This window comes from Entelurus aequoreus, linkage group LG05, assembly GCF_033978785.1.
Source record: "Entelurus aequoreus isolate RoL-2023_Sb linkage group LG05, RoL_Eaeq_v1.1, whole genome shotgun sequence".
In the NCBI taxonomy this organism is placed as follows: Eukaryota; Metazoa; Chordata; class Actinopteri; order Syngnathiformes; family Syngnathidae; genus Entelurus; species Entelurus aequoreus.
This window is the reverse complement of record NC_084735.1, coordinates 17,609,106-17,635,260: the sequence shown is the minus strand read 5'-3', so window position 1 is coordinate 17,635,260 and position 26,155 is coordinate 17,609,106. Positions and strand designations below refer to the sequence as shown.

Below are 26,155 nucleotides of genomic sequence, written 5' to 3'. Positions count from 1 at the left end.
AAAAAATTGCTTTGGTCATTGGTATCATTCGATCTTCGTCTGATTACTAACGGACATTGAGGTACCACTTTATATGCACAATCAAAGCATAAAAGTTATCATGACCTGTCCCTACAGGCAGGCCCGTTTCAAGATAGTTGGGGGCCTTAGGCAAAGGTGGTACCTGGGGCACCTTTTGCCCTTAACCCCCCTTGCCCCCCAACCCAAAATTGAAGCACAACTCACACTCATTTTTTTCAGTCCTAAACATTTTTAATTAAAACAAAATTGTTTTATATAAAAAGTATAACATATGTATATCAATATGTATACATTCTATCAAATGTGTAATAAACAATAATACAAAAGCCAAAGTAACATGATTAAATATAAATATGTATAAAAAATATAATATAAAATGTGCAAATATTAATCATACAACATTTACAATTTACACTGAAAATAACTTTAGTTTATTAAATTGTTAATAAAATAAATACAAATAACCAAACAAAAAATGTGAACATCCTTTTTCTATTTGAACATACTTCCGACCTTCTGTTGAATCAGCACTGGTAAGCGGTGTGTACTCAAGCGGCGTTGATGCGGTGAATACAGACTGGGCTATGGTTTCTTCATCTTTGTCCTTCTCAGAAACCGGAGAAGTTGATGACACTGTTGGGAAAATACAAAATAATTCAACAATGTTACATGCATTTGAGTTTTTGAGTTCAACAGTTGAGCACTTGTTACATATATATTAGCACAGGCCCTACATTTGAAAACATAACATGTCCATAAGTGACTGTGAATGTGTAAAACAAAAGATAAAATATGTTTGTATGTATGTATCTATGTACTGTATGTATGTTTGTACGTATGTATGTACATTGTACAATATGTGTAACATTTACTGTAATATGTTAAAAAGGGCACTCTAACAGTCAGACAAGAAAATTACACTGTACCTTCATCATCACTGGTGTCAGAGACAACAAGTTGGGGGGGGGCATAGGAATTTGAGCAAATCACCTAGCTAGTTTATATTTATTCATTTATTTTTAATGGCTTTCAAATAAATCACATCTTATTCTTACATTCATTACACTGACTACGGGGTTAAACAAAACACATTTAAAAGCAAGAAGCACATCTGTTTTGGCGTGCATGATGGATATTTATATTAACAGTAGGCTTGAGTGGCGTTCATGCAGTGTCAAAGTGGCCATAGAGCCTTAAAGTAGAAGTCTTACCGGTCTTTTGCTATTTCTTCTCTTTCTTGTTCTTTTTCCTTCTCCACTTCTGGCTTCCTGAAGGGTAAGTTTGTTTAATTTTTTAACCGTATTTCGACGCAAAGTCAGCAAAAGTTCAGATTACCTCGCGATAAGTAGCCACGCACTGTTTGTTGGTGGCTGGGAGGGCCCCCCTGAGGGGGATTCTGACAGTGTCGTTGACACTGTGCTATAGTGTCACTGCCATTAATTAATTACTAATATTCAGTGTCATTGTGCATATGAGACATTTGGCTACTGGAAGGGGCTGCCGGTAGAGTCTTTAACATTATTTCGATAGTGTCATTGTATATTCCGGTGATAGACTCACAAAGTTGTTGTAGCTGTTAAATTTGAATACATGACTAGTTGTTGTGGCAGCACGGTGGAACAGAGGTTAGTGCATGTGCCTCACAATATGAAGGTCCCGAGTAGTCCTGAGTTCAATCCCGGGCTCGGGATTTTTCTGTGTGGAGTTTGCATGGTCTCCCCGTGACAGCGTGGGTTCCCTCCGGGTACTCCGGCTTCCTCCCACCTCCAAAGACATGCACCTGGGGATAGGTTGATTGGCAACACTAAATTGGCCCTAGTGTGTGAATGTGAGTATGAATGTTGTCTGTCTATCTGTGTTGGCCCCGCGATGAGATGGCGACTTGTCCAGGGTGTACCCCGCCTTCCGCCCGAATGCAGCTGAGATAGGCTCCGGCACCCCCCGCGACCCCGAAAGGGATAAGCGGTAGAAAATGGATGGATGGACTAGTTGTTGTCAGGCCCTTTCAGCTGGGGGCCCTATGCAACTGCCTAGTTGGCCTACCCTGTTGCAACGGGCCTGACGCCAGGTCATATCTTGTTTTGTGTTTGTTAAAGTTCTCTTATGTTTAAATTATATTTCTCTTTCAACTCTCCTTCCTTTGTTTACGTTCTGGTTGCTAGGTGCACTGATCATGCTATCTAGTGTCTGTTTATTGATTAGTGTCCCTACCCGCTGCCGCAACTAATCACGCACCGTTATATACCCGTCTCGTCGTTCACTCGGCGCAAGGCCGTTGTTCGCTACATGCGACTGTTTACATCACTTACTATCCTTGTGTTTTGTACTTTTGATTATCATTTTGTTATGCTATAATAACCTTTGCCATGGGCTGCCCGTGCGCTTCCGAGCAGCACAAATTATTTTGTATTATACCTTGATATTGGATTAAAAGACTCTTAATTGCATGCTGCTTCTGCTGCTTACTGTCTTTCTGCATCCTGGGAACACGTCCACCGCAACAATGTGACCCAAACACAAAAGAAAGTATTTTCAGTTTAAAGCATAGTGAATTTAGAATGTAAAAATTAAATGTAGCAATGCAAAACACAAAGTTTCTGAAAAAGAGATGAGGAAGGACACCAAAACTTAAAGAACCTGCAAAGTCTTTTTTTTTTTGTAAGTGCTGCATTTTGTTTGACCTACCTTCTCCCTCACAGCTAAATATGTCTGAATGCAATGAGCCTGTCTCTACCAATGTTAGTCCCCACTGTTACAGCAAATAAAACCCAACAAGCAGTTACTAACAACTGGATTTATGATAGTGGATTTATTTAAGGCCTTAATGATTTTGCCAGACCTTAGGCGATGTAGACATTAGGTCTGCAAATCTTTGGGTGTCCCACGATTCGATTCAATTTGATTCTTGGGGTCACGATTCGATTCAAAAACTATTTTTTTTGATTCAACGCGATTCTTGATTCAAAAACGATATTTTTCCAATTCAAAACAATTCTTTATTCATTCAATACATAGGATTTCAGCAGGATCTACTCCAGTCTGCTGACATGCAAGCAGAGTAGTAGATTTTTGTAAAAAGCTTTTATAATTGTAAAGGACAATGTTTTATCAACTGATTGCAATAATGTAAATTTGTTTTAACTATTAAATGAACCAAAAATATGACTTATTTTATCTTTGTGAAAATATTGGACACAGTGTGTTGTCAAGCTTATGAGATGCGATGCAAGTGTAAGCCACTGTGACACTATTGTTCTTTCTTTTTTTTTTTTTATAAATGTCTAATGATAATGTCAATGAGGGATTTTTAATCACTGCTATGTTGAAATTGTAACTAATATTGATACTGTTGTTGATCATATTCATTTTTGTTTCACTACTTTTGGTTTGTTCTGTGTCGTGTTTGTGTCTCCTCTGAATTGCTCTGTTTATTGCAGTTCTGAGTGTTGTTGGGTCGGGTTAGGTTTTGGAATTGGATTGCATTATTATGGTATTGCTGTGTATTGTTTTGTTGGATTGATTAATTAAAAAAAATTAATTAAATAAAAAAATAAAAATAATAATAACATTTAAAAAAAAATAGATTTTTTTAAAATGAGAATCAATTCTGAATCGCACAACGTGAGAATCGTGATTCGAATTTGAATCAATTGTTTCCCACACCCCTAGTAGACATGCACTCTCGCACATGAGTGCGATCGTTGCAGTGATTCAGATTAGTGAAACTTTTGAAACATCATTAGCCCTTCAGATCAGATTCCAGCACATAGTGCACATTTATATGCCAGAGCATTTAGCCAGTGATTTGAATAAGACTAGGCAACATGTAGGAGGCACTTTGAGTCAAACTTGAGCTGGAGTAGCCGCTGGCCCTGATCTCACTACTTAGGTGGCTCAAGAAAGTCAACATGCTCAAACCATTTTTTTTCAACACTTTTAGTCCATCACTTATCGCAAACACTTGTATGGAACTATACTTGTTTTGCTGCATTGCAGCTTTAGACTTGCAAAAACAGCTTTAAGCACATAAGGCGGATACAATCAAATTTGTATCCTTCTTTTTGGTAGGAATTATGTCAATTTTTCAGATGTTTATGTATTTGTACTCTTCATACTGGTTTCCCATGGATAGCTTTGGAATAATTCTGCAAGATCCAGTAACTGCTGGTGGCAAAAAGCTCAATAATATTGGATATAGGTAACATAAAATGTTGTCCTTGTTTTAGAACTGTGATAATAACATTACTAATACATATTGTTTTGCCATCACACTTGGACAAATTAGCCTGCAAGAAAAAAAAAACATTAACACAGTGTAACATTTGAAGTCCTGTGTGGTTTGGTTGGAAAAAAAGGTTATCCAGATTTGCTTTGTCCCTAAAAGCATATCAGATAAGATTTGGAAATTTGACACCAATGTGCTGTTTCTAGTTTGGCTTTGACATGCATAGACAAAAGGTCTGTCACTCATACGCTGCTATATTTGCCATGGAGCTCAATGTCCAAACAACTTCCAATGAACATGAATGCATTTGCTACTTAAAATAACAACAACTGAAATATCTTAAAAATTCAATCAGTGTAGTCATAAGTCAGGTCAGTCAAACATTTGTTACGTACAGTAGAGTAAAAAGTAATAGTATTCCCTTTGTGCCACTTGGATTTAAGCTTGTCCGAGCCCATATCTGTGGTCATAGCTGATGTGGTTACGAGGTTGCCGGCGATTGGTGACGTATGCTAGCCAGTTGTACTCCGTAATGCTTTGATCCAAAGATTAATACAACACATTCACACAAGATATATGTATCTTTATCACAATTTGAGTGACAAACTGGAGTATTTTATATTCATAAAAATAGTCAGTATCAAAATTTTAATTGAGTCGTAAGTCGGTAGATGAGTGCAATTTTTCAGAAGTCTTCCAGAGAATCCAGAAGAGTTAGGAGCTGTGCTGATGTGGTGTTTGACGGAGAAGCAGCTTTCAGGAGACACCAGAAAAGTGCACTACCCAACGTCAATGCTGTGTAATATTATTACAGTAAATTACTTTATAAAACTACTGTAATTGTTTGTAGTACATTGTAGTAGGGTTGTTCCGATAAGGGTTTTAAGCTGCCAATTCCGATCATCCATGAGTTAGATTGGTCAATACCAATACAGATACTGATCACATGTATTAACTGTAAATGTTTCCTATTTTTACGGTAAGTGCTCGGGCTGGGCAAAACGGACCGAAACTGATATTTTTAGTTCAAATGGTGATATACGATATATATCGTTATTTTAAACAAAATATGCAGAGTACTTAAGATTGCATAAGTGTTTTATGGCTAGATAATCAGTGTGGAGAGTGCCATACATCCATCCATTTTCTACCGCTTGTCCCTTTCGGGGGCGCGCTTAGATTAATATTGTTGTAAGTAGTAACGTAACGTGTTGCTTATTCTTATAAATTAATCAGTTAGCTGTTACTATGTCATAGCAGTTTTTGTTAATGTTGTTCATTAACGTTGGGTTTATAGCCTCACGGTCGTGCGCGGGGATAGATGGAGCTTTCACTCACTCAGTGTGGTAAAGGCTGCTGGCTGTTAAGTTTGAAACTACTCTTCATCCACCCAGCCACTATACTCGGTTAGTTCGTACGAGCTATGGGGAGATGCACTTTCCAGCCAAGAAGTAACTAAACATTTGAGACACAGAGCAAGCAGCAGAGAGGAGCTATCGCTAGCTGCTGTGGTAAGTTGCTTATAAGAAGTGAACAACATAAATAGATAATATTAGTGATAAAGTCGCTACAAGGAGAGATATAGGTTTTCAAGCAAATTAGTTTATGTGTAAATAAAGCTGTAGTCATTTACCAATAGCCAAATGCAGTCGGAGACCAAAGCATTGCATCACTCGGGTGTCAAGAAGTCGGCACCATGGGCGCCATATTTTTTGAAAAGTTTTTTGTGTTGCATAATTGTGCGTCAGAGAAGCCTACGTAAACACGCAAGGGGCGGGGTTGAGCCAAAGGAAATTACCTGTGCTGTGCCCGCCAGGCACAGTAAAGAGCAAACGGCCGTAACAAAGACACATCCAGAGATACCGGTATGGCGGTATTGTCTCAAATATATACGTCTTTCTAAAATATTGCAGTATTAACTGTAATACCGGTATACCACTCAGCCCTAGTAAGTGCTGACAGAGTTACAATATCAACACAATATATAAACTAGTTCTTTATTCTCTTGTATTACATACAATTGTTTGAGCAAAACAGAGTCAATAGTACACAATAGCTAAACAAAAGAAAATCCTCATTTAAATCCTTTGGTTTCTGCCCTCAAAGTCTTCCTGTGTCCATCCAAGGAATTAATACCTACATTTGTAAACATTAAAAAAAAGCAACAACAAATTTATTGAGAAAATAAAAATAGCTATCTAATTCTCTCCTATCAATGGTATACTGATATTATGTCTGGTATCAACACCACCATATTATGGATCAATCACCAATCCTCTACGTGTTGTGTACTGACTGCAACAGTTCTGGCACACCAATATCCTCTCTCTAGACTCTTCATTAATGTACTTGTTAGTTTCCTACTACTGCATACTTTCTGCTGTAATCTGGTTCCATCGACACTTTTGAAAGTTTACTAAGCATTTCCTTTTTGGTGTTGTTTCAAGCGAGCTTCGCGGTTAGCCTAGCTTTTAGCATTCCTGCTCCTGGCTGTTGGTTCGTAACATGTTTGGCCTTGTCCTGCAGAGATAATTATACTTGACAATGATACTTTAGAAACTAGAAAATGCACTAAGTAAATGTAAGTAGGTAACGTAATACAAATAATACGGATTAAGGTCTAAAATCTATTCAGTAGACATTTCATGCTTTTTTTAGTTATTTTGCTAACTGACTAATTAACTAACTAACTGACAGACAAACCAACAAAAACGGTTACAAAACCTCCTGGTGGAGGTAATTAAACTCCGGCATCTAGGCGCCACTGTAGATGTCTCTCATCCATCAGTATAATAAATCCTTCTTTGAGTCTCAATTCCCAACTAACTCTTCTCCCACGCGGTGCTCCTAAGGCAGAAGTGGAGGTGCTGATATAGACGCCTGCGCACTAATCTGACGTTAAGACAACTGCAAATTACTCATGACACTTCCTCTGATGACACTTGTCAACCGCTCCCTTACTGAAAGGCATCTGTGGCACCGTGCGAGCGTCCGTCTAACACCTGCAACAATGAACCACAGCCTGTGCATTTGCAGCCTCCGTTTCATGTCACAATGGCGCCATAGCCTCCTGCCGCCACCTGATTGACCCCTTTGAGCAGGTGCCAGATTTGATGCAATCACAGTCAATCTTCTTTAAACATTTCATTCTTTAAGCAGAACAGCGGGCTCAAAATTTTGTCATTCAATCACCCGATCAGTGGCCGATAACACAATCAAGCCAATCCCGGCTTATCCCAGGGGAACCATTTCAGGACCGACAGCTGGGAGATGAGACCGGGGACCTACAGAAAGGTGCCAATCTCCGATTCTGAGCGCTCTTTGTCAGTCGCCTATAGTGCACCACGTCAACTAGGAGGTGATGTGTTAGGTAATTCTAAGGACAGTAAAAAAATCTATTTTATGGTAAATTAAAGGTCTGACCCTCAAGGTAAAAATATGGTAACCTACTATAAGGGCAGAAATAGCCTCACCAGAGCATTGCTCATTTGAAATCTGGCATGCACCAAGACAAGAAGGATGTGAATGCTGCATAGTGCTCAATTTTTCAGCAGCCATTTAAAAAGCTGTTGGAAATGTTGCTGGGCCACTGGGCAAATAAAGGTCAGGGGGGGTATAAAATGTTTTTTCTAACTGGCCCTTTTCCCTCATGTGTCCCTCCAGCGCCACTAACATATCCACATTCATAGCCAATTCATTTGTATTGCTCTGCCCTTCTCTCTGCTAGTCTAAGTCACTAACTACAAGTGACTGCAATGAGATTGAAGCCTCTGGCGAAATCGGCAAGGAGAGGCACAAGCTCCATCATGGCTGCTCTGATCACTCCTTATAATCACTGGAAACAGACAATATCTCCAAACTGATTAGGTCAGTTGTGGCAGCAGGAAAAAACAATCACAGAACGTCAGCTGATGATGGACACAGCATCATTGGCGAGCTTGTGGTCACTGTGAGCTACCATGTAAATGGCATGCAAATGTGCACCTGCACCAGCTGAAGAAGTGGGATGAAGGACTGTGGCCTTTTGATTAGCTTCCTTTCCCTCTTTTAAAGTGCATTTTTCTGCATTATTCATCTGTGTCGTCTGTTTCAGCACATGAACATGACACAGGCTCGACTGTCGCTCTCCTTCTAGCGCCCGTCACTTTAATTCGTTTAAGTGCACATTCAAGAACTATTTTGTCAATCAGACAGAAGGAAGAAAATTGATGATTGAAATTTCAAAGAATAGTGCCAATAAAGCGATATAGTTCTGTTGAGCTCGCCACATAGTGACTATGCACACAGTGACTTTATAGTAGCCCAAACAGTGAAACTTACAGATGAATTTTCACATAGTAAAGTGCTCTCTACTGACAAAATGTGTGCTAATTCATATGTTTTTCATTCCTTTCTCTCTCATAAAATATCATAGCTATTTTCTCCCCATTCCATCCCCGTAAAGCCTGAGGACAATAGATAATAGTATGTCCAGCTACATCTTTTTGGTAGCATTGCATTGTGATGGTACGCTAACAGAAGGGTAACAAAAATGGAAACAGATCATTTGGAGACATTGACACACCCACGCATGTTCCGCTCTTGTCTGCTTTACAGTGGGATCATTTTTTTGCAAGCCCTACCATTGTATGATTCAGTTTTCGACCCAAATTCCAACCAAAAATCTGCCCTTGTTTTCGTATAATGTTGGCGTTATCCTATGGCCAAACATTGCACAAAACAAACTATTTTGTTTGCCCTCTCTTTCATGTTGCAGATTCAAGTGCCTAATTAAAAAATCTCACGCGATGGTGACTCCGTCTCTGCTTTTTTTTTTAATTATTAAGAACAGCTGCAAAATATCCCACCTTGGGACCAAAGAAAGCTGTGGGTGCTAGTATTTTGATTAAAAACAAATGATCACCGTCTTTGCCAACAATTCATCAATAAAAGTAAAAGTGATGCATCAACTTATTAGAGACCTGGGCAAATTACGGCCCGTTGGCCGTATGCGGCCCGTTAAGCTTTTCATTCCGGCCAACCGGACGTCTTCAAATAATTTTTATAAACCTTTACCATCGAAACTGGAGCCGCCAATACAATGTGCACTGCATTTTTCTAATTACCGTAAATCTTAAACTATAGAGGGTTTTCCACTGGTTGGAATCTGCGCTTTTGAATGATATACAGGTTATTACGGTAATCTATGTCACAGCTGCTCCAAGCAGATGAGGCAACAAGCAAAGTTGACTGAGTTTGTTTACAGCAGCCAGTCTGAGATGGGAGTGTCAGGGAGAGACACAGAAGCAGATTTCTACAAGATCTATTCTGCAGAAAAAGTGATATAATATGGATTATACCCGCAACCCTGAAAGGGACGAGCGGTAGAAAATGGATGGATAGATTGATGGATGGATGGATGGATGGATGGATGGATGGATGGATGGATGGATGGATGGATCAGTGGGTGTTTTTTTTTGTCCTTTGCTCTCATGATTCGCCGTGTTGCATTTAACTTCATTGTAATAGATCGATCTTGACTCTCTCGAGACAGTCGTCTGGGAAGTAAAGAGGAGAGACGTTTCTATGTTCTTAATATTCAGTGCTTTATCGTTCATATTTATTATTACAATTCCAACATTATTTATTTTCATGTACATTCTTTTATTCAGCTAAAAAGTTGTGCAATTCCATTCAATTTTTCGAGGTGATCTGTCATATTTTTAGCTTTCTATCCGTCATATTGTGAGTGTTTGTATTGTGTTATTTTTTGTTTTCTTTTCTACGGCATTTTCGGAATTTCTTTCACTAATGTTGAAAAACCTTCACATGTTTGAATTGTTCCTCAAAAATGGAAATCAAGCACACATACAGCAATATGTGGGACACTTTTTACAGCTAAAATAGTGTCAAAACAACATTAGACATAGACAAACTCACAGTGTCATGTTAAAAATCAGAAATAAAGAATACGACCTGTAAATATTCCATCCATTTTCTACAAACACCGGCACATTTTTACAGAGCAATGTGGCCCCCGAATCAAAAATAATTGTCCAGGTCTGATTTAATACATAATTTATACTGATATATATTTAGTAAAGTTTTCTGCACATAAAACACTACATGTGTTTTTGGTGCCTGCAACTAATCGATTGAATCTATATAATTTCTTAAAGGACCAATTGCTTTGGTTTTCGTACGATTTGGACTTCTTCTGACCTTCTGGAACAGAAAACTGAGGTATCAATCTATAACTTCATTTTACACAAAAACTGTAAATCATTTAATGTTTTAGATGCAAAAACATGCTGGGCAGGTATGAACAACAAAATTCACAGATGGTCCCAGAGTTATGTTGGTGCCACTTACCAAGTCTAAGATCTTGCAAAATGTCAGCCGTGGTATTAGATTACCAAAGCCTCAGAACAAATGTCATGCACTAACTAATGAATCTGTTTCTGATGTTTCTATAATTTTACTTCATTGTCCCAGCTGCTTCATTTTGGGTTAGAATTTGAAAAAAGAATATGTGCTAGGTGATCTTTTTTCATCTTCTCCCTATTAATATATTTGCTGTGCTCCCCATCACTCCAACACTAAGGTTCCTACACTGACATTTGATTTAGCCATCATATTACTGTCATCTTTAAGGAGTGAAAGCTCTGCTCTGCTTGTCTGACTCAGTGGTGACCTTTATGTCTACCTTTATCCCTCCCGAGCTCAGTGGCAATGAACTGGTTAAACTCCTCCTCTCCTTTCTCCCATTCAGCTACACCTCCAGGAGCTGGCTCTAGACCAGTGGAGCATGAGAACCAGGACGACTTGGACATAAAAGAATGATTGTGGACGCCGGGTGACATGGAAGCAAGTAGTTCTGATGGAAATAAAAGTCTGCTTGAGGCCTGTGTTGCAAAGTCCAGCCAAGTGACTGAAGTGGAGGGGTACTGACTCTGTGAACTGGAGTGGTTTCTGCTGGGCTAAACGAGGCCAGTGTGATGCACTCCAAGCTGATCAAAATAAACCAATGAGGAAGCATTAGTCACACAGCTAATTATGCCTTTAGCGGCGCGGAGAGCTATCTTGATGCCAGAGCAGGGCTCAGCTGGTACGTCACATCCAAATTTACAAGGTGTCTTCACACAGACTTCCAACTTTAATCAAGTGCTTGCCTCAGTGGAACATTTTTGTGGGTGTGTAAGAAGGAATGTTAACAGGTGTTTTATTCTTTGGGAAATAAGGTGTCATGTCATAATCATGTCATCTGGTTTTGTTAAAAATCAGTTCCTTCGCAAGTGGACCACAATGGAAACAAGCTTTTCGGCTTTTTGTGCCATCCATTTCCCTTTTTAAAGCATTACATGGATTCAAGTATTTAAGATGTCAATAAACTTCTCAATCAATCAAGTCAAAAACATAATGTAAAGAAACAGGATTTCCCCTTCACCGCGATGTATATTGATGGATGTTAGACCTCTAAAGCCGACATTCATGGTTTCATGTCACTTACCCACAGCTGCCACAATGGCTGGAAATAACTAGAAAATCATGTATACATTTGTTTAAGTATACATATCAGCAAACAATATACCAGTGTGATAACAATTGTAAAACTGTAATGGTTGCATTCTATTCTCTCGGAAAAAGCACCAGAAGCACGTAACAGCACAGCAAATACAGTGCTGATTAATTTCACTTTATGGCAATTGCAGAAGCAGAAACATTGATAAGATTTTCCCAGCTGGCTCGAAGTGTACTGTTCTGAGAGGCAAAATGGGTGGGAGGATTTGGTCACCATTAGCCCAGTAATGGAATCCGTCGGAGAGGCATGAGAATCATTCAAAGACAAGCACACTTTCGCTCGAATGACCGTTGTGATCGTTTCAAGCACACACCTTCAGTGTGTAATGAAGGCAACAAAGAAACAGCAAAGGCTGTGAAGTTGTGGAAGGCGCAGACAGGCGCTGCATACTTACGGTGGGAGAGACTGATGCACTGAGACTGATGTTGGAGGAGAACTGTCAAGCAACCCCCAACCTCCAGACAGAGTGGAGATAGCAGGAGAGGGACTAGGGTGGCAGCGAAGAGAGGTGAGTTGAGGTGATAAGGTCACCGACAAAACCTATGGCCCAGTTGTGGCCACACAAGCTGTTTTCCCTCCACAGATTTCCAACCCCGACATTGCTGCAGACCACATTCTGCTAATTGGTTTATGTTGCCACAGACAAACGCACACACAGATCTTTTGCTACGTCACACCCAAAGGCCTGATACTCTGTGAAGACAAACAAATGTGGCGCGTGAGAAATATATACAGGGATACTTTGGTTTTCATAAGCCTTGGTTTTCATTACTAATTTTTTAACATATTTTTGGTCAAAATTTTACCCCGTTTTTTGTGTCTCGGTTATCGTACGGCCATACAACAAACTAATCCCACGCGTTGGCGACACACTGTCTGTGCTTTTAAAAAATAAATACAATATTGAGTACAACTCCAAAATAAGCAACTATTAAATCCAGCACTTTAATAAAGACAGTGAAAAACACTTTTGAAAATAAGACAGAAAACAAAGCAAAGTACGAAGGTGACATCCGATTGGTTGTCACTTTGATTGGGTTGTATTTCTTATGGGAGAAGCTGTTTTGATTTGACAATCGAGTCTTCAATGGACCTTTTGGAACAGATTACCAACGAAATAAAGTTGTGTGCCAAAGATAATTTTAAACTCTCCTTGAACCATTATCAGTAGAGCAATGACTTTGGAATGTCTTGAGTGATAGCTCTTAATGTTTCTTCCCAACAGCTAAGATCTGTTGAAGACCTACTAACACTGAGTTATAGGTAGTGATGAGTAATATGGATCACTGTTGTCGCTGTCCCCCACTTCCTGTCACGCTACTTCTTTTTTGTAAAACGACAATATTTTTCTGGATTATTGACCTTGATTTCGGATAAGGGAAAAACTCTTGATTGCTTTTTTGGCATATGACCCCTTCATATTGTTGGCACTTCTTCAATCCCCAATCGGCTAGTTCTCTCTAGGGACAGAGCTAAGCCACTAGCAAGCTCGCGGAGCTAAGTCATTAGCAAGCTACCCACGACTTGACTGGTCAGTGCCAGCATGCCCTCCAAGAAGAACCCACCATCAAAGGAAGTTGAGGAAATTTAAAAACCCCTAATGCAGCAAAAACAGCTCCTTGATCTCCTGGATAAGGTTAAATGGCTGAGGCTTCAGAATGAGGAGAAGGATCAGGGAATCTCAGCTCTGGAGCAACGGGTGAACGATCTGGAGCAGTTTTCTCACGTCAACGATGTGGTGAAGCCGTGCAGCAGCAATAGACAACGGCAACGTCAGTGAACAAGATGGAGGCTCAACGTAGCAGAAGGTAACAACATTCCTACAAACTAAAGGAATAATAGTGCATTGAGGCATGTCACCCGTTGCCCAAAAGAACGAACAAAAAAACAGTGGTGATATGAGGTTTGTGAGCAGAAAAGACAAAATTGCACTCGTAAGGCAAATGCATAAACTGAAAGGGACAAATGTTTACATAAATGAACATTTAACCGAAAGGAATGCTGACATTGTCAAAAAAAGCAAGACACTGAGAAAACAAGGACAAATAAAACACACCTGGGTATCAAACTGTAAAATATTAATTAAATTAAATTTCTCACCGCAGGAGGAAGTTTTGGTTGTGAAAAGAAATGAGGACTTGAGCATCACTGGCAGTATTCAACCCATAATGGTATTTTTCTCTCCTCCGAAAGCAGTGGTTTTTAACCTGGGTTCGATCGAACCCTAGGGGTTTGGTGAGTCGGTCTCAGGGGTTCGGCAGAGCCTCCGCCCCGGAGGTCATCGTGTAAATAAAAACTTCTCCCTATCGGCGTATCATAGATGTCCCAAACTATGTTCCCTCTAATTTTCCATATGCGTGAGCAAACGCAAAAACTCCTTGAGCATTCAGTGGAGCACATGTGAGCAACGTCAGACGTGCACATGCACTGTGGCCACACCATCAGCACACCTGTTTCAAACCTGACTAAATAACAACCTGAGATAGGCTCCAGCACCCCCCTCCCGCGACCCCGAAAGGGACAAGCCGTAGAAAATGGATGGATGGATGGATGGATGTTTTATTATTATAATCAAATGACAGCAGTCATTTCCATGAGATTACTTTCTAATATACTGTAAGTGTTTTGGCCCACTTACAATGACAATAACAAAACATTTTGTTTTTTTATGAGCTGTGTACTAATATTGTATGTCTGGGTGGAAAACGAAGAAAAGGAAAAAATGTTGTTCTGAAAATGACATGAGAGTGGCACTTGCCAAGGTGAAGCCACGCATATCTGAACTGGTCTCAAAGGCAACAGCAGAAGTCTTAGACTTAGACAAACTTTAATGATCCACAAGGGAAATTGTTCAACACAGAAGCTCAGTTACAATGATGGAAAGTGTAAGGATGGAAAGGACAATGCAGGTATAAAAATACTAAATATAGCGATATAAAATATAACATATATACGAATATATACATAATGTGTGTACAGTATATTATATATATAGATATATTATATTATGTCTATAACATCTATACAATATATAACAATTACCATGTACAATATTACAGTATGTGTGACAGCAGCAGCATAAAATAGAGAGTAGATCCAGCAGAAAATAGAAAATAGACATTAAAAACAAAAAGAAGTAGCTAACATAGAAGGTGTCAGGTAATAGGCAGATATCATCTATTGCTGTATGGCGAGTGATTATACAGTTGGATGGAGTGCGGAATGAAGGAATTATTGAATCGCACAGTGCGGGAAGGAAGCTGAAGGAGCCTGTTGGAGTATGAGCTCTGCTCCATCTGACAATTAAGGTTGTCAGGTGGAGTGGGTGGGCAGGATTGTCCATGATGGCCAGCAGTTTGTCCAGTGTCCTACTGTCCCTCACTGACACAAACGCCTCCAACTGCGTGCCAATAGTTTGGCCGGCTTTCCGGATCAGTTTATCAATCCGGTTTGAGTCCCTTTTGCTGGTGCTGCTCCCCCAACAAACCACTGCAAAGTACAGGGCACTGGCCACAACAGACTGATAACATATCTCCAACAGCGTGCTGCACACATTAAAGGACCTAAGCTTCCTCAGGAAAAAGAGTCTGCTCATGCCCTTCTTGTAAACAGCTTTGCAGTTGTCCTTCCAGTTCAGTCTGCTGTATAAATGGACTCCCAGGTACTTATACTGCCCCACTACTGCCACCTCCCGGCCCTGGATCTTGATGGGCTCCACCGGGGTCATTCTTTTTCTGAAGTCGATGACCAGCTCCTTGGTCTTGTCCACATTAAGGACCAGATGGTTCGCCTGAGACCACTCCACAAAGTCAGCGATCAGTGTCCTGTACTCCAATTCCTGTCCCTCTCTGATACACCTGACCACAGCAGAGTCGTCAGAGCATTTCTGCAGGTGGCAGGACCTGGAACTGTACTGGAAGTCTGAGGTGTACAGGGTGAACAGGAAAGGAGACAGGACGGTCCCCTGTGGAGCACCTACACCACTGACCACAGTATCCGACAGGGAGCTCCCCAGTCGCACAAACTGGGGCCTGTCAGACATGTAATCAGTGATCCGGGAGACAATGGATGAACTCACACCCATTCTGAGCAACTTGTCACTCTTCCGAATTGGCTGAATGGTGTTAAAGGCACTGGAGAAATCAAAGAGCATGATCCTCACAGTGCCCTTCCCACCATCCAGGTGAGAGTGAGCACGATGCAGCAGGTAGATAACAGCATCATCCACTCCTACATGAGGCTGATATGCAAACTGTACAGGATCCAGGGAAGGAGCCACCAGGGATCTCAGCTGATCCAGCACAAGTCTCTCGAGGACCTTCATGACCTAGGACGTCAGGGCAACAGGTCTGAAGTCGTTTAAGCCCGATGGGATGGGCTTCTTGGGCACCGGCACTATGCAGGATGTTTTCCATAGCACTGGTATCCGTTCTAGCTTCAGACTCAGGTTGAAGATGAAGTGCAGGATCCCAGTTAGCTGAGCAGCGCAAGTCTTCAGGACCCAGGGGTTGACTCGGTCAGGGCCTGCTGACTTGGCTGGATTGACTCTCTCCAGCTGTTGTCTTACATGTCCAGGTGTCAGACACACCGGGCTGGCTTTCTCAGTGGGGGGAAAAAAAACAGCGGTGGCAGGTAACAGAGAAGGAGTTTGTGTAAGTCACACTGACTTAATAATAATAATAATAATAATAATAATACCTGGGATTTATATAGCGCTTTTCTAAGTACTCAAAGTCGCTTTACATGTTAAAAACCCATCATTCATTCACACCTGGTGGTGGTAAGCTACTTTCGTAGCCACAGCTGCCCTGGGGAAGACTGACGGAAGCGTGGCTACCAATTTGCGCCTACGGCCCCTCCGACCACCACCTATCATTCATTCAACATTCATTCAGCGGTGTGAGTGGCACCGGGGGCAAGGGTGAAGTGTCCTGCCCAAGGACACAACGGCATGGTAAGAGGCGGAGAGCGAACCTGCAACCCTCAGGTTTCTGACACGGGCGCTCTACCCACTACGCCATGCCGCCCCTACTTGAAGGTGTGTAATTTTTTGTGAGTTCATGCACTGAGTTGGTTTTGTTCATTGAACAAGGTGATGTTCATGCACGGTTCATTTTGTGCACCAGTAAAAAAAACATATAACTTTGTCTTGAATTTGAAGAAAAAATAAACATTTTATTTTTCACTAAAGAAGGGTTTGGTGAATGCGCATATGAAACTGGTGGGTTTCGGTACCTCAAACAAGGTTAAGAACCACTGTCCTAAAGGATACAAAACATCAGAACCACCTTTTAGTCTGTAATTTAGTATTACACTGCTACAACCACAATGATAAACATGCTGTATCAAAATTCATTATTATTGTCTTTGTAAAGGCAGATTTTCAGACACACCTGTCGTGACTGCATCTCATTAGATAGTGCAGGGGTTGAGTTGAGTTTGAGTTTATTTCGAACATGCAAACATACAACATGATACATCACAATTTCCAGTTTCTCTTTTCAACATGTTCGAAAAAGAGTAGGAAGAAGCAGAGTTTATTTAATCCTACCCCTTTTATTTTACATAACAGTTTCTAAAACTTTTGTTCACTTCCTGTTCTCAATTTATTCACAATGTACTGCATAAGTAATCACAATAAAAATAAATAAATAAATAATAATTGGTGAAGTAAGTTATATTTCATATGATGAGATGAGTAAGATTATTTTGAGAATGAATGAATGGATGAAATAAATTCAGAATGTTTATTAGGGGTGTGGGAAAAAATCGATTCAAATTCAAATCGCGATTCTCACGTTGTACGATTCAGTATCGATTCTCATTTTTCAAAAATCGATTTTTTATTTTATTTTTTTAAAATTATTTAATCCAACAAAATAATACAAAGCAATACCATAACAATGCAATCCAATTCCAAAACCAAACCCGACCCAGCAACACTCAGAACAGCAATACATAGAGCAATTGAGAGGAGACACAAACCCGACACAGAACAATCCAAAAGTAGTGAAACAAAAATGAATATTATCAACAACAGTATCAATATTAGTAACAATTTCAACATAGCAGTGATTAAAAATCCCTCATTGACATTATCATTAGACATTTATAAAAAAAATAAAATAAAAAAAAGAACCATAGTGTCACAGTGGCTTACACTTGCATAGCATCTCATAAGCTTGACAACACTGTGTCCAATATTTTCACAAAGATAAAATGAGTCATATTTTTGGTTCATTTAATAGTTAAAACAAATTTACATTATTGCAATCAGTTGATAAAACATTGTCCTTTACAATTATAAAAAAGCTTTTTACAAAAATCTACTACTCTGCTTGCATGTCAGCAGACTGGGGTAGATCCTGCTGAAATCCTATGTATTGAATGAATAGAGAATTGTTTTGCATCGGAAGAATATCGTTTTTGAATCGAGAATCGCGTTGAATCGAAAAAACTGATTTATAACCGAATCGTGACCCAAGAATCAATATTGAATCGAATCGTGGGACACCCAAAGATTTGCAGCCATAATGGTTATCATGGTTTTTCTTCTTTGTACTTTGTAAACACTTTGAGTTTGAAGAGTTTCTTGAAGTGGATCACATTAGTACATTGTTTGATTGCTATGCTTAATTTATTCCATAATTTAATTCCACATACTGATATACTGAAGGTCTTAAGTGTTGTACGTGCATACAAATGTTTTAAATTACATTTTTCTCGAAGATCATATTTCTCCTCTTTTTTGAGAATAATTGTTGTATATTCTTGGGTAGCAGGTTATAGTTTGCTTTGTGTATAATTTTAGCTGTTTGCAAATTCACTATGTCGTGGAATTTCAGTATTTTCGATTCAATAAATAAAGGGTTTGTATGTTCTCTATATCCAACATTATGTATTATTCTAACTGATCTTTTCTGTAACACCGTTAATGAATGAAGTGTACTTTTGTAGTTATTTCCCCATATTTCTACACAATAACTCAGATATGGTAACACTAGCGAGCAGTAGAGAATATGAAGTAATTTTTTGTCTAAAACATGTTTTGCTTTATTCATTATTGACGTGTTTCTTGCTATTTTATGTTGTATATTTTTTACATGAGATTTCCAGTTCAATTTATCATCAATCATTATACCTAAAAATGTGGTTTCATTTACTCTTTCAATTTCTATTCCGTCTATGTGTATTTGTGTTTGAATTTCTCTTCTGCTGTTACCAAATAGCATTATTTTAGTTTTACTGAGATTCAACAATAGTTGATAGTGGTTGCTGTTGTTTTGGCCAATGAGACAAGCAGTCTTTCCTCTATGGCTCGGGAGACATAATGATTGACACACTGCACTAATATTCTATATAGAAGAAAATACATTACTTTGTTTTCTTTCTGAGAAATCCTCACATGCTGTATAATAGATATCACTGATAGACAGGTAAGTTAAATCTTGAGATGTGTTTTTCGCTCTACATCTTTGCAGATATTGCATCCAAATATGGCCTTTCTTTTTAATATCGCGATATTTTAAGGCCATATCGCGATACACGATATATATCTCGATATTTTGCCTTAGCCTTGAATGAACACTTGATGCATATAATCACAGCAGTATGATGATGAAACGTTCTTCTTCATACTACATTAATATATGCTACTTTAAAACTTTCATGCAGAGAAGGAAATCACAACTAAAAAAAATCACTATTTTTTTCATACGGTGTTGATCTGGAAATGTTTGCCTCTGCATTTTGATGGTGTGGGCGTGTGGCACCGAACAGAGATGTTGACATGCGGAGTAAGCACTCTTCATTCTCTAGCAGGTGACTTTTCAAATGATGCTACATAATGCATAATGCATAATGCTACTTTTTATAACAACACTTTTGCCCCACACTTGACAAATTACGGTTGTCTGTTCGACATATTCCCACTTGAAGCCAAACCACCGCCAGACGATGGACCCCTTGCTGTTTTTGGGGGGAATTAATTATTCCTTCATTTGTTACCAGATTTGCACCTTCTCTCTCTCGTATTACCACTCGCACGGCTGCGCTAGCATCACAGCTAACGTTACCCATGCTGCTACCCCTTTGCTGCGCGAGTGCGTATATTTATGTGACGTATGTCGTGACAGTACGTGACGTGTGTAAGAAGGTGCGCTTGTCTGTCTGTGAGGAGACACAGGAAAGAGCGAGGAGAGCCTGTCGTGTAATGCCAGCAGCTAAAAGCAACTGTGTGAGAACGTATACTCGAATATCACGATATAGTCATTTTCTATAACGCACAGAGACAAACCTGCAATATATCGCGTATATCGATATGTCTGATGTTTTGTCTTTTGCGGAGCTCTCACAGACGTGCCCGCACAGACCCACATGTAATCACGCAACCGTAAAAATACACCTAATCGCCGGAACGCTCACGCAAAGCAGACATATCGAGGCATATGCAAGTAGGCTATAAAAGCACACCAAGAAAACATGCACAACATCTAGCTCAATCAGTCTGATTTGTTTGTTTCCTCCTAAGCATTTGAGGATTCCTCAAGGAGGGGAAAAAACTTTGTATAATCAAGTCAATTATGTCATTCAATCAAGAAAATCATTTTGAGCCCTTTCTCAGAATGATTGATTGCAAAGTCGTGCTGCATATTTGCTTGCCGAGTTCTATTGTGCAAATAAACCATCCAGGCCACGCGAGGGCCTTCCAAGCATCCTCAACAAAAAAGGAGCCAAACAAAGTCATTCACCTTGCTCTCTTCCAGCCGAGAAAACAACACTTGGCTTTGGAGGGGAGGGGAGTTGGTTGCATACTGGGTCTGAACCAAAAATAACTGTTTCCATTATTTCATAACAGCTCTTTTGTCTCCTTCAGGACACGCTGCATTATATGCCCATGAAAAATCCATCCTCGCTGAAACTGTTTAAACTCAAGGTCAAGTGCTGATGTTACAGAGACTGTATCAGTGGAAGGTGACCTTGACTGAAGTGGAATATGACATGAGGGAAATGGATCTCCACTCAGTGTGAGGAAATTATCTGTGAAATGCTGCCACTGTATCAAAGCCTGTTTGTGTGTGTGTGTGTGAGTGTAATGTGTGTGTGTGGCATGTCCTTGTAATAAAGGGCGTGCAAATATGCCTCACTCAGCTCGGGCTATTGGTCCTGAGAATAGTGTGCATAAAGTGCTGCACCACACAGCAACTAAAATCTCCACACAAGTGTTTTTATGAATTGAGTGGGCTTTTAATTAAGAGCACACAGCAAGTCACAAAACAGTGCATTTGGTTTCCCTACGCCCCTTTTTTCGACAAGAATACTGTAAACCCACAGTTTCTGTAAAACATTGTGCATTAATAACTAGTCTGTTGTGTGTACCCAAAGAATTGAATGGAATGAATTAGTGACTGAAGATGTTCACAGACTCAAGTGAATTGTGAGCGGAGCAGGCTCCAAGCGGACTTGGGAGGCCAGATCTGACCAATCTGAGTCTTATAGATATTCACCATTTTTTAAGTGAAGTTTTCTTTGTAAAAACTAGCATGATTATATTTTTTTTATCTGGCATTGGAGACGTACGGTACTCGTGTTTACAGAGTAGCTGAAAAACAGCTTCCCCTACTTGAAAGAGCAGCAGCTGCCTCTGGTATACAGCCTGTGTTATATTGTACAATAATAACAATTATGAAAATAGAGCAAAACGATATAACAAAAATATGTTAATACGCGCGTCCCGGATTTTTTTTTGTTTTTACCGACCCTGCCTTCTCTGGGTCAAAACTCTGGTTTGCTTGTTTTTTTCATCGATTATTGTTTTCCGGCGGTGTTTTTTTTTTTTGTTATATTTGCAGAGTCAAATTTCGGTCCCCGTTTATTGCCTTTTTATTGGTCGACTTCAAAATAATGAACTTTCAGATACAATTTCTTAAATTTTGATTCGCCGAAAGTTTTATCAATCACAAATAATGCATTTCCGGTATTATTGTTTTTGTCATGGCGAGCAATAAACCCAAAAGCGAAGCTTCAATGAAAAGTGGCTTCAGGAGCCATTTTTCAGCAAATGGCTCAGTTATGAAGATGGAAAGATGTTTTGCACTCCATGTAAACGGGCTAAGAAAAAGAACACCTTTACGACTGGGTGAACTCATTTTCAAAGATCCAGCCTCACCAGGCACCAAGAAACATCTTGTTACACCTTTCCTGCTTGTCGGCTCCCAGACCGTGGTCGAGGAGCGCGGGGCAGATGTTCCCTCCATGGCCGATATATTGTAACACCCTTCACTTTACCCAGCAGTGGGTCCCTACAGATCCGCTCTTGGCTCGGAATGACGAGGCCGTTGATTCGTTATAACTCTTTATTTATGTTTTCCACAAAGCCAACCGGATATCCACCATGCTAATTAAACTCCTGCACATGCTAGCGCTACCTCTCCTAACTTGCCCACTCACTTACACACATCACTCACCCAACATACCGCCATTCTTAAAGGAGCACACACATATATGTTACTCTCACAACAATATATGTTACTCTCACAACAATTGGTTCACTAGTTGGCCGAATCGGCTGGGAAGCAGTCGAGCAGCTTTTTTGGCGCTCTGAAAAGAGCAGAGGAGGCAAGTAAAGACAGTTCTTATGGCAGCTTATGGCCATCACGAAACCACAGATGAAATGCTAGAGGCATTGAGTGCTACTGTATTATATGGCATTGCAACTAACTTGTAAAATTCGAAGTTTGTTGGCATTATTTGCAATGAAAGTGTAGATGTGGCGGTTTTTAAACTATAAATAAATGATAAATGGGTTATACTTGTATAGCACTTTTCTACCTTCAAGGTACTCAAAGCGCTTTGACAGTATTTCCACATTCACCCATTCACACACACATCCACACACTGATGGCGGGAGCTGCCATGCAAGGCGCTAACCAGCAGCCATCAGGAGCAAGGGTGAAGTGTCTTGCCCAAGGACACAACGGACGTGACTAGGATGGTAGAAGGTGGGGATTGAACCCCAGTAAGCAGCAATCCTCCGATTGCTGGCACGGCCACTCTACCAACTTCGCCACGCCGCCCCCCGACTGATGATCTACATACAGGTGAGAATAATCATTTATAATTGTCATATGCATGTATGCCCTGGCACACCATTATCATCACATCATGACCGAAGCAAAAAACGTTTTACACTTTTATACTGGATTCTTAATCCAGTATAAATGGATTAAGAATCCAGTATAAAAGTGTAAATATAATAAATAAATACACCAACAACTTATTAAATAAAAATATAGAAAACAATACCGGCAGCGGAAAAGTTTAGATCCATGAAGGAAAGAAGAAAGTGAATCAATGTTTAGAACTGAATAAATTTACATATGCATAAAAGTTTTTTTTCTTTTGTATTTTTTGACAACCTTTTTCCAAAACACAATATAAAATGTGAGATATAACAGAATAATGCATACATTTATAATTTGTTTTCAAAACGCTTACAAAAAAGTGGCACCCCCAAAAATTTACTGTGGGACCCCATTTTTATGACTTGATGGGGTCCCAGGGACCCCTTTTTGAAAATTCTTAGCGCCAACACTGTGTGTATATATATATATATATATATATATATATATATATATATATATATATATATATATATATATATATATATATATATATATATATATATATATATATATATATATATATATATAAATATATATACAGTATATGCATCATCAACAATTATGCAAATTACTGATGACTTTTCATTGAACACGCCCCCACCGTCACATGTACATTTCAAGTTGGGGGAAACCCTGTGGTCGATGTGAAAAATACATGCAGAGCATTGTTTTGTGTGACACGAAAGTTACTTTTTATGGCAAAATGTGTTTGGTTTATGTATGAGTCGCTCTTCGTCTGACCTTTTGGAAAGAATTACTAACAAACTGAGGTACCGTTGTACCTTATTTAATAATAATAATAATGGATTAGATTTTATATCGCACTTTTCTATTTTTAGATACTCAAAGCGCTCACAGAGAAGTGGAACCCATCATTCACTCACACCTGGTGGTGGTAAGCTACATTTGTAGCCACAGCTGCCCTGGGGTAGACTGACGGAAGTGAGGCTGCCAGTTTGCGCCTACGGCCCCTCCGACCACCACCTACCATTCATTCATCATTCATTCACCAGTGTGAGAGGCACCGGGGGCGAGGGTGAAGTGTCCTGCCCAAGGACACAAAGGCAGCGATTTGGATGTCAAGAGGTGGGGAGCGAACCTGCAACCCTCAGGTTTCTGGCACGGCCACTCTACCCACTACCCACTATACTATTTCAGTAATTTTTGTCCTGATAAACGGGCCAATCAACGGCCGAGTGGTAAGCATCTTGGCTGTACAGTACCGGTTTGAATCTCTGTTAGGGTCAGGGGTGGAATTACCATTAGGCAAACAGGCAGTTGCTTGAAAACAATTTTAAGGGTCCCCAAAATATCACATGAATAACAATCTCTCATTCAAACACAGCAACCATCAGTCACACACTTCCGGCCTTCACAATAACAGCGCTAAGCGTCACATCAGGTCCACCTGCGCTAACAAAATAATGATCTTTGAAAAATGTCTCTACTTTTCCCCACCAGACACACACTTCCGACATACACAATAATAGCGCTAAGCATCACATCCGGTCCAACTGTGCCAACTAAATAATAATCTTTGAAAAATGGATTACACTATATTAAATGATGATTTGTGTTCCTATCAGTTACAGTAAAAGAGTTGGGTGCCGCTTATCTCACTTTAATCTGCAGCTTGCATGGTAGTTTCTAACAACATAGTAATGTACCATGTTGTTTTTGTTATGTGGAGGACCCCGTCAACTAGGTTTGCCTTGGGCCCCTAAATAACTAAAAATGCACCTAGTTAAGGCATCTCTCTCTGTGGGGTTTGCATGTTCTCCCCATACATGTGTGGGGTTTCTCCGGGTACAATGGCTTTCCTCCCAAATTCCAAAAACAAATGCACATCAGATTAATGGGACACTCTAATTTGTTGATAGGTGTAAATATAAATGTGAGTGCAAATTGTTGTTGTCTATTTGTGCCCTGCAATTGGCTGGCGACCAGTTTTGGGTGTAGCCCGCCTTTTGCCTAAAGTTAGTTGGGATAGCATCCAGCTTACCCACAAAACCTTATGAGGACAAGCAGTATAAAAAATGAACGGATGTATGTTAACCACTTTCTCAAGCTTTTAAGGTCATTATGTGAGAACAACCTCAATGCAAGACGAAGTGCAGACATTGAGGTTATCGTGCGACAATCTTTAGTGATTATTAAAACAAAAACAAAAGCAGCCTTACCTTCCCAAACTGTTCAAAATACTGCTTCACATCTTCCACTACTGTATTGGCTGAAAGGCCACCAACAAATATTTTCTTTGTTCTTGTGACCATCTGAAAGGAGGGGAAAAAAAATTGAGATTAGCGTGATAAAACGTTGAATGCATCCCACTACACCTTTAATGAGGACACATCTGATGAAGAGGCATGAATGGCTTGAATGCAAACACAAAATAAGAGTTTCAAACTGCTATTTGGGATTCTGTATTCGTAACAAGCAAGGTCACAAGGCTGAACATTTTGACAGGAGAAAACAGAATAAACACAGTTCTGTGATTTTTGTTGTTTTTCTCCCAGAAGACATCTTGCTCATCCTCACAAAGTTTTGTCAAACTTCAGGCAGAAATCATTTGCTTGCAACAAAACAACTAATGAGTGCTGCAATGTGGAATCAGGGTGCATAAAAGCCTCATTTAATTCTTAACAGCAACAATATAAAGGATTATTACCCACAGCATCAAAAAGGGCAAAAACATCACTGCTGATGAGTTCATGCTAAATTTAGATCATTTTACACATTCAATAATAACTAAAAACATCTGGGCATGGACACACTGTATCCTACTTAATGGGAACAATGGGGGGGTTGATGCGGTGAGAGCCAGGGGGATTTTCTTTTTGAATGCTTGAATGATACACAAACCTCTAGCAAGGTGGCAGCAGTGCTCGAATTAATAACCAGGAAATATAACACATAGCCCTTGGGTTTATTGTAAATATGGTTGGTAATGGGGATATACAAAAAACTATTATTTGGTAGAATAAGCTCTTCATTTTGGAGCAAGTGCTAGTCAACAACCAGCTTGACACATATAGACAAATAAATAGATATCATGGGGTTATCAAATATATTTCAATTAAAATAAACACGAAATTTAAGAATGACGTCAGAAGAGATGTTAAACAAAGCAATCAGGTTTCATTAATGGTAGCTCAAATGACATTT

At 39.7% G+C, this 26,155-nt stretch overlaps 1 long non-coding RNA gene across 1 annotated transcript; it reads right to left on the bottom strand.

Annotated features, from left to right (window-relative positions):
- Positions 1-246: 246 nt before the first annotated feature.
- On the bottom strand, positions 247-25,258 carry LOC133650235 (uncharacterized). Its single transcript, XR_009826210.1, has 3 exons — positions 25,171-25,258; positions 1,233-1,289; positions 247-654 (listed from the first exon to the last, which is right to left on the bottom strand). It is a non-coding gene; the product is annotated as an uncharacterized LOC133650235 (long non-coding RNA).
- Positions 25,259-26,155: the final 897 nt, after the last annotated feature.